The following is a 15,148-nucleotide window of genomic DNA, read 5'->3' on the forward strand; positions in this document are numbered from 1 at the left end:
ATCGCTTAGCAGTCGCACACGCCATGCGCCTTTGCCCCAGCTTTGCAGCGGACATGAGTGGATAATACTGATTAACAGTCGTAAAGGTACATGTGGAACTGGTTCGGTACGTATACGCAGACCAGATGCGCGCAAGTTTAAAATTTGACTGCAGGCAGCCAGCAAGTGGTGGAGTTCTTGGTGAGTACATAAAACGGTATTAAAAATGATTGGTATCATGCTGTTAGTTTGTTAGCCATTCCTTTGTTAGCATTAGCCTAGCTAATGTTAGCTCGGAGCGCTAATTGGCTGTGTTAAACATTAAACCTGCCTGGAGTGGTGTATTGCTGTCAGAACTTTATAACTTGTTCACTCTACTTTGTAACTATATTGTAGCTTCCCTAAGCCTGAGAACACTTTTGGAAACATTGCTTTAAATTTGTTTCTCGTGGCTTGAACTGCTGCCACCTGCTGTAGCAGCGGATTCTGAATAGCAGGAAGCCCTGGCATCACTATCTTTCACGACAAAATTTTCCTACTCTGTTTTCTGTTTGCCTTTTTTCAGGCATGCTTTGAACATGCTTAGTACAGACAAAGGTTGGTTGTTGGGCCCACATATCATTCGCTGTGCATTTTGCAGCTCGCAGTCTCTAGCTCTTACACTGATTGTGGTATGGCTATGATAGACGCTCCTGTATTTAACTTGTTAGTCATTTGTGGTGAATCTACAGCTCACAGCAATTTCATTAAATGTAACATTAGCCTCTGGCTTTAGTTTGATACAGTGTTGGTAAAATATATTGCATGCCCGTGTATTCCGTTGTTAGCATTAGCATTAGCTCGGAGCGCTAACTGGCTGTGTTAGGCATCAAATCTCCTTAGCATGACTGTATACCACGGACTGGAGTGGTGTATTGCTTTTAGGAGCTGTTAAGACGACGACCACCCACTGAACACGGAGCTGTATTTCTGTTTTCGGTTTTGCATTGATACGGTAGCGTTTTGAAAGGGATGGGACACTACTGCTTCAAGTAACACTGAAAATGTTGTAGTTTCTGGAACCGGTTTTCAAAAAGATGCGGTTTAAGTTAGGACAACGCCGTTGTCGTGTGAGTGGACAGTGCAAACAGAGTTAGCCATTTTCAGTTTAAAACGTTGTCTTATAAACACCGGTTACAAACAATGCAAATATGAAATAAGAATACACAAACATTCTACCTTCCTATTTTTAGGTTCACCCGATCCTGAGGATTTTTTTTTTACCAAAACCTCCTACAGACTGCCTCTTTTCCTGGAGCCACCCTTACCTTTCATGTGAGTTCACAGATTTTGGTGCTATGGGGATATTTTTGGTCTTGGGCAGCCATAAGCTTTGTTAAAATATTGGTGTTTTTATTTTTGTCTGTCAATCTAATAGCTTGCCTGGAAGAATAAGCACAGACGGGGATGGATGTGAGGGTACTCTCTGATGTCACCATTAGATGGAGGGCACGTAGAGATGTGAAGAGACGACTTCAGCAAATAAGGGATATACAAGGGAAAAGCTTTGCACCCCAGTGTTGCAGAAGGGAAAGTGTAGAGGAAAGGCAGACTGGATGTAGGGAAAGAGCTGCTGAGGTGGTTCTAGAGAATAGCGTACATACACCAACCTACCTCACCATTTATTGTTTATCAATCCACCACCTCCACCGCTATCCGCCGTGACCCCTCTCTGACGCCACACAACAAAACACAAAACATGTTTTTTTTGGTAAAATTTGTTTGCACTCATGTAATAGTTTGTTAGCAGAGCTCTCAGGGTTTCTCACCTAATTAAGAATTGAAGGCAGTTCAGCAACAAACTGCAGATCAGCAGCGCCTTCAGCAAAATGTCTCAGAATGGTGAGTTTGAAATGTTATGTCTGGAAACGTTTATAGTTGGGTTGGTCCGAACCACTGAGGTGCGCAGATACTAGCAGTCGCTTAGCCTACGGTAGCCTAATTAGAGCAGAAATTAGTCACTACATCAGGACTACCTAATATATTATTTTTGCTTACAAAACGTTTAAGTTCCCAACTTATTTTGCAATGTGGGCACGTATTTGCTAGCCTGGGCGAAAGCCGACTGTTGACTCCGTCCAACAGTCTGGGAAAACCCAAGAGGAATCCGTTTCCATGGAGGGTGGGACCTTACTCAGCAACTTAAATTCATTGGAGTTCCCTTAACCAATCAGTAATGTTTAGAAAGGACGTAGGTTATGCGCCGAGGCTCTAGCTCGCGAATCACGCTTCCCACATCCGCTTTCATTATACCGGTACCATTTGATAAATCAAACTTTTCCCAAAGCCAGTTGGAAGGAGAGCTACGACATCCTTGCCACTAACAAAATTGACGAGGCATTCCTCTTGCTCTTGTTTTAATTGTGTAATGCTCTCCAGAGTTGAGACAACTTCATGGATAGCTTCTAGCGTTCTTCCGTCGTCATGTTTATTTCCGCTGCGGTTGAACTACAATTATATGGACTACAATGGACTCCGCGCGTGAGTTCTGTGTCACCACTCGCAACTGTTTGCTGACTGGCAAAACACTGAGCGAACCGAGGTAGGGGGATTTGGCCAGACTATGTGCGGGGGCGGAAGTACGTAGGATGGCGTCGCCAGGCTACATATTTGCAGTGCTAACATTAGTGAGTATGGCTGCTGGCATCTGCAGTCTCTACACCAAGTAACTTTCTCAATGTCGCCTTGCATTGTACAACAGTAACACTGCCAAAGTATTTCCCATAGTACACATTGCCAACATGTTTTGAAAAACAACTGTAATAAATGCCGGTGGGTAATTTCATGAAAATTGCAATGGACTTTTTACCCCCACAAACACTGTCCTGTTTGGCAAATGATTCTCCACCCGCTTATGATCAACCCAGTGTTGACATAAGGGGAGCGATTTATAACCAAGTTTTCTAGACAAAAAGGTTTACATGCTATAATATACAAAAAAAACATACCTCATCATATCCTGACCATGTGCTGGATCCAAAGTGTAACTACACGAAGTGAAACTTAGGCTACATATTTCTGTGTACACCTTTTTAGTAGCCTGTCTTCACTGGGAACAGCCAGCTGTGTGTTGCCCATGTAGTTATACAGTAGCCTATGGCATGCAAAAAACATGATAGTATTCTGACCAGCATGTAATTATTCTCCGTGCTCACCTGTTAACTCATTTACTTGCCACTAAAGATGTTTCATTGTTATATTTGCCGGCATTACCTGAAAACAGAATATCATTACACTGCCTTTTTTTTTATAATAGGTGTCAATGTGGAATTTGCGAGATAATGCCCACAGAAAGGGAGAATAGATGCTGCATGGAGATCCCTCAGGTAACACTGTAAACATTTGGATCTACCTGTTCCTGAAATGACACTTACCATGTCTAGTTCTAATCTTTATTAGGTCACAGCACTACTAGGAGAAGTGGCGGCAGAGCCAGCATGTATGCTGGATCATCCAGGGTTTGAGCCGGTCTGTCTCAATGTATATTTGCTACAAACCGCTGGGCGAGTCTACAGGCACCATTTTGGCAGTTTACGCCTGAGAAGAACGCATCGGTAAGCGTTGTAAAATAATCACTCATAGCCACATACATAGAGTTTACAGTACACCCACCCAACAGAGCCTGATAATTCAACTATGCAGACAGTATGAAGAGTGTTTGTAGATTTATTTACAAGACATTATTAAAACACAATCAAGAATAATCCATAGGAATATGTAAATATGTACAACATAGCAATAACAGAAGAACAACAACATTCTCTGCAAGTGTCATTTTTTCTATCTGTTCTTCCAGGTGCTTTAGGTATTTGGCCTACAGGCAGTTCGTGGCGTGGTGCTGGGGCTTTTTGGGTCGCCGGATCAGAGTGGTCATTCCTGCCTGTGTGGTCCTGCGTATCCGTGCCGAGTACCCCGATGATGAAGGACACTGCACCGGGTTTAGACTGCCTCACGTGTGAACCTTGACAGGAAGCTGGCGATGACCTCCTCCTTGTCTGGCCTGTTGCACTGCGCCGACAGATCTTCAGGGACACGGATGGCCAACATTGCATTGGTGAACGGCGCAGGATTCACAAAGACTTCGTCCAAAATTAGGTCCATCAGGACATCCACATACCCTTTTCACACAGAACATTCATACATTCACGCACACACGCACGCACGCACACACACAACATTTGTATATTTCAGTTACTCATTTGTACATTTCAATGTTTATATTTATATATATTTATATTTGTTCTATATATTTATGTTTGTTTAGATTTCTATTTCTCACATTTTTTGTATTCCTATTTGTTGGAATTAACCTCAGTAAATTTGATAAAGGCAAAAGTAGTTGGACTTGAATTCTTGAACTTTTGAGGTCTTACCAAAAGTTGGCTTAGTCTTTTGACGTTTGACTGCACTCTCCCTTCTTGGATTTGGGAAAGGAGATTTTGAAGAGAGGTACACCGTCTGCTGTCTGGGCCTGTAGTCGGTTCGCATTTTCATTAAAGTGGATCGCCGCCAAATACAGTCTGAAAGTACAAGAAACAATGTGTAAACAGTGTTTCCCACAGAATTTTCATTTGTCATGGTGGTGGGGGTTAGCTGGTAGAGACACATGCATCATCATGGGAAAGCATATGAAAAGCTCTTTTCCAAAATGCTATAAAAGCCGTTCTCATTACTTTTTTTAAATCTGATTTCAAGACAGCATCAGGAAAAGTGATATTAGCTGAGATTTACAAAACATGTTGAAACATTTAAATGCTGCTTTTAATGGTAGTAACAAATAAAACAACATTTTTGAAAGTAGGTATAAAGCATTTTGGAAAAAGCTTTTCATATATTGTGAAGTTTCACAGGAACTATGATCTGAAAACCCCCTAAAAGTATACATTTTTTTGGTAAATCAAATATAAATTACATTCACAAGACAATCTTTTCAGGGGACCTGGTCTAGGTGTTTCGTGCCTTATAGTGCTGGAGAAACCCGGCTCAATAATGACATTTCACACTACAAGAACTTTCAAGAACTACAGGGTCAAACATCTCACCTGCAAAGCATTCCAATATAGGGAAAGACAACATTCTTCAGTGCAAATCGGAGGATGACAGAATGGAAAGCCTCCAACGACGAGGTTTGGAGGTGGGGGCTGAGCTTTGCCACGTCATTCAGCGTTCTTGTGCTGGTCATCACCTTATCCACCTTGTCGAAGACTGGAGTTTCTGTAGACGAGAATTGTTTAGTCATTAGGAAAAAAAAACAGTACATAACTGTACATCAATGATCCCCAATAACTGTCTGAAACTGTAGCCTATAACAAAAATGGGAAAGTCTTTATAGCATAAGCTCTGTCTGTGGCCCAGTGATGGGCCAGGATACAGAAATAGCATGGAAACACATAGTAAACCCCATGTTACATACAAGATGCAGTTTTCGGAGAGAGAAGTCCGCACACTTAAAATCCTTTTTTGTTGTCTTTAATTATTTCATGGCTGGATTACATTTCTTCTCAGAAGACTGTTGAAGTTGAAACGTAATCCAGCCATGAAATAATAAAAGACAACAAAAAAGGATTTTAAGTGTGCGGACTTCTCACTCCGAAAACTACAGTCAGCCGTTGTCAGATATTTTAGACATTTTAGTGAGGAAAGTAATGAAACATTACACAAAGGATAAGAGAAATACCAATTTTGAAACTACACTACAGTAACTATACTGAAAGTGACAAGTACATACATTCACTCTTGAAGAGGGGCTTCTTCAAAGATTTCTGAGTGGCTGCAGTCCTAGTGACAATGGGGTCAGTCTGGCAGGCAGCATCCCTGGTCCGGGATGTCTGGACGTGAGCACTTGATGTGCTGGCCAGTAGGGGTGTACAAAATAATCGTCATGACGATGCATCGCGATTCTAATTTTCGCGATCTACTGCATCGATTCTGGACGCCAAGTATCGATTATTTAAAAAAAAAAAATTTTTTTTTAATTTTTTTTATGCCTTTAATGATAGGACACATGCAATTGATGCATTTCGCTGCAAGGGATGTTTGCAATATATGTATATATTTTTTATAGTTTTATAAAGCCTATGCACTTTTTTTTGTCTGTACTGATCATCCCTATTTTGTTATTTTAAGTTTTATAAATCCTATGCACTTTTTGTGATGAGTGTGTCCAGTAATAGTAATATTTGTGTCCAGTAATATTTGTTTTAATGGCAATACCTCCAAAAGTTGTTTCAATAAATACAGTTATGAATTGATTTGCTTTGAGTTATGTATCAATTGAAGACACTATCCAGATCATACACAGCCAGTCAGCCACTGGTACTGGCTGTATTTTTTTTTTAAAATATGTTCAGTGAAAATATCGCAATGCATCGCAATAATTCAAGTATCGTGATGCATCATGATAGTATCGCATCGTGGCATGTGAATCGTGATTCGAATCGAATCGTGATTCGAATCGAATCGTGACTTCTTTGCCAATACCCACCCCTACTGGCCAGTGAAGAGTGAACCTGATGCAGACAGAGAGCACACATCTCATGGTTAGAAAGACGAGCATTACACTCGTGACAAACTGACGAGTCACGACAGATTTGAAGTCAAAACTGTGTTCGAATTGACAGATACATAATGGTGTATGTTCGAGGGTAGTCAGCAAACGTTTGCTAAACATCCTTCACCTAGCCACAACACCCGATCGCATATCACACACGAAAGACGCAGAAACGACTCAACGTAAACAAAAAAAAATATACTAAAAGGTCACCAAACTGTAACAAAGGCTTACAAAATATAAAGTCACCAATCGAAAGGAAGGCTTACAAAATATGAATTGTTTTCGTCGGGCGTCATTTTCCGTGTAACAGACGTATCTAGCCGCAGAACATAACTAGACTTGCTTACCTAAGTATTCATGCTTTATGTAGTCCCCTACACGTAAGATACTTGGTCAAAAGACAAATGTCTTGTTTTACAACCAATTTTCCAAATCTAACCAGTTTAACAGAGTATTGGTTTTGTAGCGCAGTGTAGGTTTCATGGATAAATACCTCCACAGCTAATGTTGGCTAGTTAGCTGGCACCCATAAAGTAGCTAGCGGCTAGCAAATAATTATAACTTACTTGATAGGTGTGGGTAGCTGATGGACCGGCAAGGCTTGGCACTGATCCAGGCTTCAACTTCAGGTGTAGGGCAAAACCTGCCCTGTACTGTCCCAAGTTGTGAAAGCATTCCTCTGAAATGTTTCGCGCAAACACTGACGCTCTGTGGGACATGCATGGGCACCTGTCCCGCGTAAGTGAAATTAAGCCATTCCGTTTTCAAAGGGACAGAGGATGGAAGCGCAAACAGACTCTTCTCTTCATCTTCACATCCTGGCACAGTACATTTCGCATAGTAAAGTCGTTTGGAAGCCATTGCTGTATCTTCTGTCTTCAGTCGTAACTGGCGAGTCTTCTTCTTCTTTGGCGAGTCTCGGTCTACTCCACATGAGTTGGGCGGGTAAGGTAATACAGGTAGTTTACCAGCAGTGGGTGGAGACAGAGGGCATGGCGGAGAGAGGGCGTGGGGAATTTTGATCAGCTCATCCTGGCATGATGTCAAACCAGGGGCCGTGAATCACTGAGACACTTGGACGCGCTCTTTTCAAAACATGGAGGAAATGCTGTACTGCTTAGTGAATACATTTCGCTATTTCTACCCACTGGGGTGACTTAAGGAGGCTGAGGAACTCATTTTAAGGCTAAAAAACCTCTGAGAGTGAAATTTTCATGCCATGGGACCTTTAAGCTTTTTTCACAATAGAACACATCCATACAGGAACACTCAGAACAGAATCCCAACGCCATGAAGTAAAAAAAAACAAAACATAGATAGATAAATATGGGGGAAATTTTGAGTCAAATTGATCGAGATATATGTGAGTAAAAATGAATATAAACATGAACGAATTTATAAATGTAATAATAATAATAATCAATAACATTTGTAAAGCACTTTTCATTTCATACGGAATCTCAAAGTGCTATGCTGATGGTGGCAGACTACTGGATTGTAGCCACAGCTGCCCTGGGGCACACTGACGGAGGCGAGGCTGCCATGCACCGGCGCCATCGGCCCCTCCGACCACCACCAGCAGGTGGTCAACCTAACATGCATGATTTTTTGGACAGTGGGAGGAAGCCGGGGTACCCGGAGAGAACCCACGCATACACGGGGAGAACATGCAAACTCCACACAGAAAGGCCCCAGCTGGGTGTTGAACCTGGAACCTTCTTGCTGTGAGGCAACAGTGCTAACCACCACACCACCGTGCAGCAAAAGCATAAATGTATATATAATTAACATGAATATAAAAATGTGACACACAAATAAATGTATATATCTACGTCAATGCTAGCTCCAGACCAGTCTTAATGAAGAATACCCTGGACTAATAAGTTTAATACATTTTACCTTTCATTCTGCCTAGCCAAAGGGATTTAGGAAAAGTCATAAATGATTAAACTGCTAGTCATACCCATCCAGTTGTTCCACTTGTCGACTCCATATTGATCGTCCAAAGCCTCTGTCTTGGACTGCTAGGCACTGCCATTGCCCTGTGCCTTGCACACTGCCATCTGGTGGATGCTCCGTGAATAGAGGGCTGTGCCGCTGTTCACAATCAAATCGGCATGCATTTGTTTGTGCATCTTGCAGCACAGTAGGAGTGTGTCAAAATTACGCCATGGACACGAGAGCAAAAAATGGATCCACAAATGCAGACTGCCAGACTGCACACACAAAGTCAAGCATATTCATTTTAAAATCTGGAAAATATATTTACAAATGTATGTATATTTATATACATATGGACATTTATTTGTGTCACATTTTTATATTTATATTAATTATATATACATCTATAAATTCGTTCATATTTATATTAATTTTTACTCACATATATCTCGATCAATTTGACCCAAAATTTCCCCCATAGATAAATAACAATAAAAATGATAAATACATTAGTAAATCTAAGACAATGTATGTCAAGCATGTTGTAAAAGAGGACATATATGAATATAAAAAGGAGAGAATGTTACAGAAAAAAACAAACAAACAAATAAACTGTCAGGATCCTAGTGTGTCTCCCTTTGTCCCTTTCCCTCTTGTGGGTGTGTTTTGTCTCGTCTGTCTGTAGGTGGAGCTGGGAGGAGTTGGAGTCACTCACACCTGCAGTTCATCGACCACCTGGTACTCAGGATAAAAGACTGGCTCACTCCTCCACTTGTTGCCAGATCGTCAGCGGCCTTGTACGTACTGAACCTCTAGCACCTTTACCAGAAAACACTGAACTGCTCTGCTCTGTTCTGCTCTGCGGCTTAAAGGTGGGGTAGGGGATCTTTTTCTGGAACATTTTTTTACATATTGCTTGAAATACTCTTCACACCCCCATTGCAACCAATTAATTAAAAGTTTTGACACAAATATGAAAAGTTTTAGTGGCCTCTAGAACGTACAATCTAGGAAAAACAGTATCCGTTCACAATGATTGGATTCTGATGCCGTCTATCAAACTGCAATCTGCTCCTCCCTCCCCCTCCTTCCCCCTGTGCGCGTACCCTGCTCCGTGAACGAATTACACGTCCAGAAGCTTGGCAGGAAGCTAAACTACAGCCAGCTTGGCCAGCACCTAGTATTATTAAACGTATAGTTAGCATATACTAAATACGGCAACGATCGATGCTTGCTGTCAGAACAGCGCTCGTGCACCTTCGTGCTTGTGCGCGTTCATGTACTTTAGAGGCGTGCCTTCGGGGGGAAAGTGAAGAAAAGGGTTGGGACTTTTTACCTGTGTATTTTCAAAATGCAGCTTCGCTGGACTCAAAATCCAGGATCTCCTACCCTACCTTTAAGGAACCATCTTCGCCATGAACCCTCAGGAGAACCTCAAAACAGCCCTAGAACCTGGAATACTCATTTTAGCTGCGCGCTGGCAGTCCCTTTGTTCCTGCTCCCCCTGCTATCGTGTGGACAAAATAAACTTCACCTTTTCCTATTCACCAACCTCTCGAGTCAGTTTGTCTGCATCATGGGTCCAATTTAGTGCCTGAACATGACAGAAACAAGCAAAAGACATTAGAGAGATACAGTACATACAGAATAGTATTTAAGGCGAGACACGGCAGGCAAAAACAGGGATTTTTCATGCAGTGGTCAATTTTTAGATTTTGGGCCAGTCTGCTCCTTCAATATGTGTTATTTCAAAACATAAATTAAAATGTTTATTTCATCACATTTTGTTTAACGGCAGTATGTTTCGCCCAAATTTCCCAAAATGAATTCCCCTATTTTAATCTTTAAATGCCGTTTTCTCAAAATCATTTTTTTGTATTTTTCCAGTATCAATATCTCAGACTATGGAGCACCTACTAACACCAAACTTTCCAGTTATACACTTAGCAGTATTCTGAAGATATTTACAGAAAGATTTGTTGATAAATCATTCCTGGCCTGATTTATGTGACATTATAATAAAAAAAATATGGCAAAAATTTATGTTTTTAGGCTATGGACAGTATATTTTGATTTCCTAGGAAATTAAAGCAGATATCCTGAAATCCCTCTGTAATTTTCTTTTCACTTTGTGTGTAAACAAAAGGAAAAAAGAATTTTACACCTGGCTTTATCACATGTTCAGATCTATCTTCCGGAAATATATGCAAATGTGCGCATATTTAATTTTCATAATTAAACATACAAATTTCTAAAACTTGTAATACATTTTCTTTTCATACTTGTATAAGTAATCAACTGAGGAAGTTTCATGGTAATATCTATTATTTTAAAATATTACCCTATTCACCTGTAGTGTCTCGCCTTAAGCAGGTTGTCATCTAAACACAACGAAATCAATAGTGGTCCAAGTTAACTTGATTCAAGCAGCTCTGATTTCTCTTCCACATATCTCAAAAGGCCCTGTGATGGACTGGCCATCTGTCCAGGGTGTTCCCTGCCTCTCGCCCGATGACCGCTGGGATAGGCTCCAGCCCCCCCGCCAACCAACCGACGGATTAAGCGGGTATAGAAAATGGATGGATATCTCAGAAAAGGTATCCAAATCTTACTGAATTTGCCAGCTGAACCTCTTAAGTGTGTTTTATTTTTTTTCCAATTTCATATAATATAAAGTACTTCTGATCCAAAGTGTGTGGGATGGAGGGATGGCATCTTTCCATTTCAGAAGGATTAGGCGACGGGCGAGCAAGGTACAGAAAGCCAGAAAGTCACACTGGGAATTGTTCAAACCGTAAACAACGGACGGTACTCCAAAAAGAGCTATGAAAGGGCAGGTTGGCTATAGACACCTCCAGAACCTCAGAAAGTGTTTTAAACACCGAAGTCCAATAGGTCAACAGTTTGGAGCGGCTCCAAAATGAATGAATGAATGAATAGCATTTATTGTCATTACACCTTACAGCATAGCGAAATTCCAGTTCCAGTACACCCATCCGACAGACAAACATGGAAAACAGACAGGGGAGACAGGTGACCATGGCCATGCGCTCCTTGCGGTACGCTGCCAGGAGAAAGGGGGCACGCAGCTCATTGAAGAGCGCAGCCGCTCCTTTAATAAGAGAAAGGAAGGACCCACATTAGGTGAGAGGAGGAGAAAAAAAAGTGTAAATATGAGGACGGGGTCATTTTACAACAGTTGCACGCTGGATCTATGTCTGGGAATCTCTCTGATAACTTCTCTTTGGTCCAGTGAGCTTGGTGCAAGATTTTGCACTGCATTAGTCCATGCCTTTTTAATATTGCGTCCCAGGTTTCATCAAGTATGTTCTCATTTAAGTCCTGCTCCCATCTATGTTTAATAGTGTCAAGGGACAGGGATTTTTGGGATGAAAGTGCACTATATAGGTTCGATATTATACCTTTAAATGACTGCACAGGTGCCAATGTCAGAGCTCGGAGGATAGTCTGGAAAATGAGGCAGCTGTTTTCGAATGAAATCCAGCAACTGTAAGTATCGAAAGAACTGTGTATGTGGAATAAGAAATTTAGTGCGCAATTGTTGAAAGGAGGCAAAGGAACCATCTATGAAGAGGTCCTGCTGTGTCTGCAAACCCATATTTTGCCACAGCATAAACACGCTGTCCTGAAGAGAGGGGGGAAACGTGTGATTTGCATGGATTGGGGATTTCAGTGAAAAACGATGCCATCCGTAGTGCCAATGGACCTGTTTCCATATTCTAAGTGTTGTTCAGACTAGAATATTTCTTGTGTACGGGGTGTTGTCTGAGGCTAGAGGTGAATAGATCAATGCTGACAATGAGGATGGGCCAGAGGATCTAGCTTCAAGAGTGCACTATGAGGGGGTATCAGCACCTGGATTCTCATATAGCCAAAGGAGAATAGGTCGAATATTAGCAGCCCAATAATACGTAATAAGTTGGGCAGAGCCATACCACCCAACACCTTTGGACGTTGTAGATAGGCTCTGTGTAATCGTGGACTCTTATTATGAGTGTCCAGGCGTTTCAAAAATGACATGGGAATGTACACTGGAAGACACTGAAGAAGATTGCTAAATTTGGGCAAAACGTTCATTTTTATGGCATTTATTCTACCGGCCAGCGACAGATGTGGAGGCATCCAGTGTTTAAGGTTCTGCTCTACCCAAATGGTATTTATCATGCTGGTCTCCATCTTTTACTCTTCTATGATCATATCCCGGATCTGTGCCAGATCCAAACCACATGTCATAGCTTTATTAACTGTACTGGGTCGTGACCGGCCCAAATCCATTCCGGATCAGTGATCCAAATCTGTGCCAGTATTGGGCGGTTGTAAATAAAGACACCGGTGCGGATACGTTTAGCAGATCTGCACCAAATTTGATTTTGTTTTTGAATTTCAGTTTACTGGCTTGTTTAGGATGTCAGGAGATGAGTACAGGACTTGTAAAACAATGCGGCAAAGGCGCTTTATAATTAAAGTATTTGGAAGAGAAAGCTGAAATAAACACAACTTCACTACCTCATTTAGAAAATAAAATAAAATATCTCTGTAAGATACAATTTTTTTTTATTTGAATGAGTTCATGGTGTACTGCTTACTGATTATTGCAATGTATTAAAGTATGCAGTGTAATCAACAAGCAACAGTAAGTAGCGCATTTTCAAATGTCAATAGACACAGGATAATTATCAAAGATGATTTCAATTACAAAGGGTTACACCATACTCTGTGTGCCTAATGTAAAACTTAAATGCAATTTGTGAAATGACAACTCTTGTGAAAAGAGAAATGAAGCACAAGGTGCTCAACATGATGGACAACAGTACACACCCTTTACACAATTTACTAATTGAAAAGTGTCTTTAGCGGTCTCCTTAAGTCCACTCCAATATTAACTGGCACAAGAGGTCATCCCTTCCCATCGCAAGAGACTGATATACTCTCCTAAGACCCAAGCTTTGGTTTGGCTAGCATTTTATATTTCTTCTAGCTATTTTGTAGCCTAGAAATCTAGACACCCCTAGCGACCGCAAATTGAATTTGCTCCCGGGCTAGTCTAGTGAGCTGTGGTCGTTTTGCGAGGCTGAAAATCGAAACTTAATCAGGCCAATCAAATCGTGAGGAGCGGGGTCGGAGGCTGGGCTACCTAGTGACGACAGAGGTGCAACGTTTCAGTGTGTATTTCCAGAGAGAACTGCACTTAAGTGTTTCTTGAAAAAAAAGGACGTTTTCGGAGTTTTGCCCACCGTGTACGGTAAAAGTTTAATTTACCAGCTTGCTCCGTTGGTGGGACGACGCATGGGTCGCGCTGACTACGTAATCCTTCTTCATCGCTCTGATTGGTTGTTGCGCCATCCTATTGCGTGGCGTTGAGTGCAGAGGCAACTTAACAGACAACCGTTTATCCCACCCACACTGCTATCCGGCTTCACTAGACCCCTGTACAGCTTTTTGCTGTACGGGTCTGGCTTGCTAGGCTAGCTATTTTGGGTTAGGAGGAACCATCAAATCCAATGACCAGATATCATCTTTAAACATGAAGCTCTTTTTGAAAAAAAGATGTCCACATATGGGGAAACTCTGTGTGATAACCAAACATGTGATGTCCACGTATGTTGATTCCAAGTCGTAGGATGATACTGACTCTGTGCCAGGAGAGGGAGCTGTGTAACTCAACTGGTTGAGCTGGAGCCAATGTACACAGGTTGGAGCTCCTTGAGACAACCAGCTGTGTTCCAGTTCTGGCTCAGGTCTTTTGCTGCGTCATATCCTTCTCTCTCTACTCCCCTTTCTGTCAACAACTTTAAAATAAATGCCACCGATGCAAAACATTTTTTTCCCATTTTTTTGTCTGTAGAGAACGTTTCCTGGAGAGAACACCGAGCAAGCTTGTTCTCATATGTTCAACCGATGATCTTGCCACAACTTAATCTGACAGTCATAGATCAGGGAAGTTGTGAGTGCATGACACAATCCTTTGTAGACAGCAGAATAGTGAACGTCATTTTCATTATTATTATATGAAAAGAGGCTTGAGCTGCCCACTTTAAGCGTTTTTCCAGTTAAAAAAAAAAACATTTTTAAATACTCCTGCCATTTCTCGAGTACAGACAGTGTGTAGGGAGATGATTAGCCCAAGAGAGAATGTTTCATCTTGATAAAACTGTGTTAGGATCTATGACTGAGGTGCTGGGTTACCATATGGAGATGTGACAGAAGCTGTAAGGTCGCTGAGTGTTGTTCTGAACTGAATCTTATATTTTGTTCACTTAGTTGGCTCTGTCTAGACTTATTATATCAGTTTGATCCCACTTCACCTTAAAGCCTGTGATGTTTTTCATTCCTGACCAAACATCTCTTGCACCACTGGAGCTTCCTTTTGTTTTGTTTTTTTCTGTACACCTCCTTGTTCTATCCTATCTACCCCTTTTTTTTTTTTCAGCTATTTTTGAAGGCCAAGAATGATTCTGTTTCCCTCCCTGGCTTTCTTTTATATGTTCAGGAACTTTTACAGGTCACTGGTAATCCATGGTTTGTGACTGGGGAAGCTCACTGTTCTTGTAAGAATGATACTGTCCACACAAAAGTTAATCTAGTCTGTCATACACTTAATCATTGATGTCATCT

The sequence above is a fragment of the Odontesthes bonariensis genome, chromosome 18 (genome assembly GCF_027942865.1).
Source record: "Odontesthes bonariensis isolate fOdoBon6 chromosome 18, fOdoBon6.hap1, whole genome shotgun sequence".
Lineage (NCBI taxonomy): Eukaryota > Metazoa > Chordata > Actinopteri > Atheriniformes > Atherinopsidae > Odontesthes > Odontesthes bonariensis.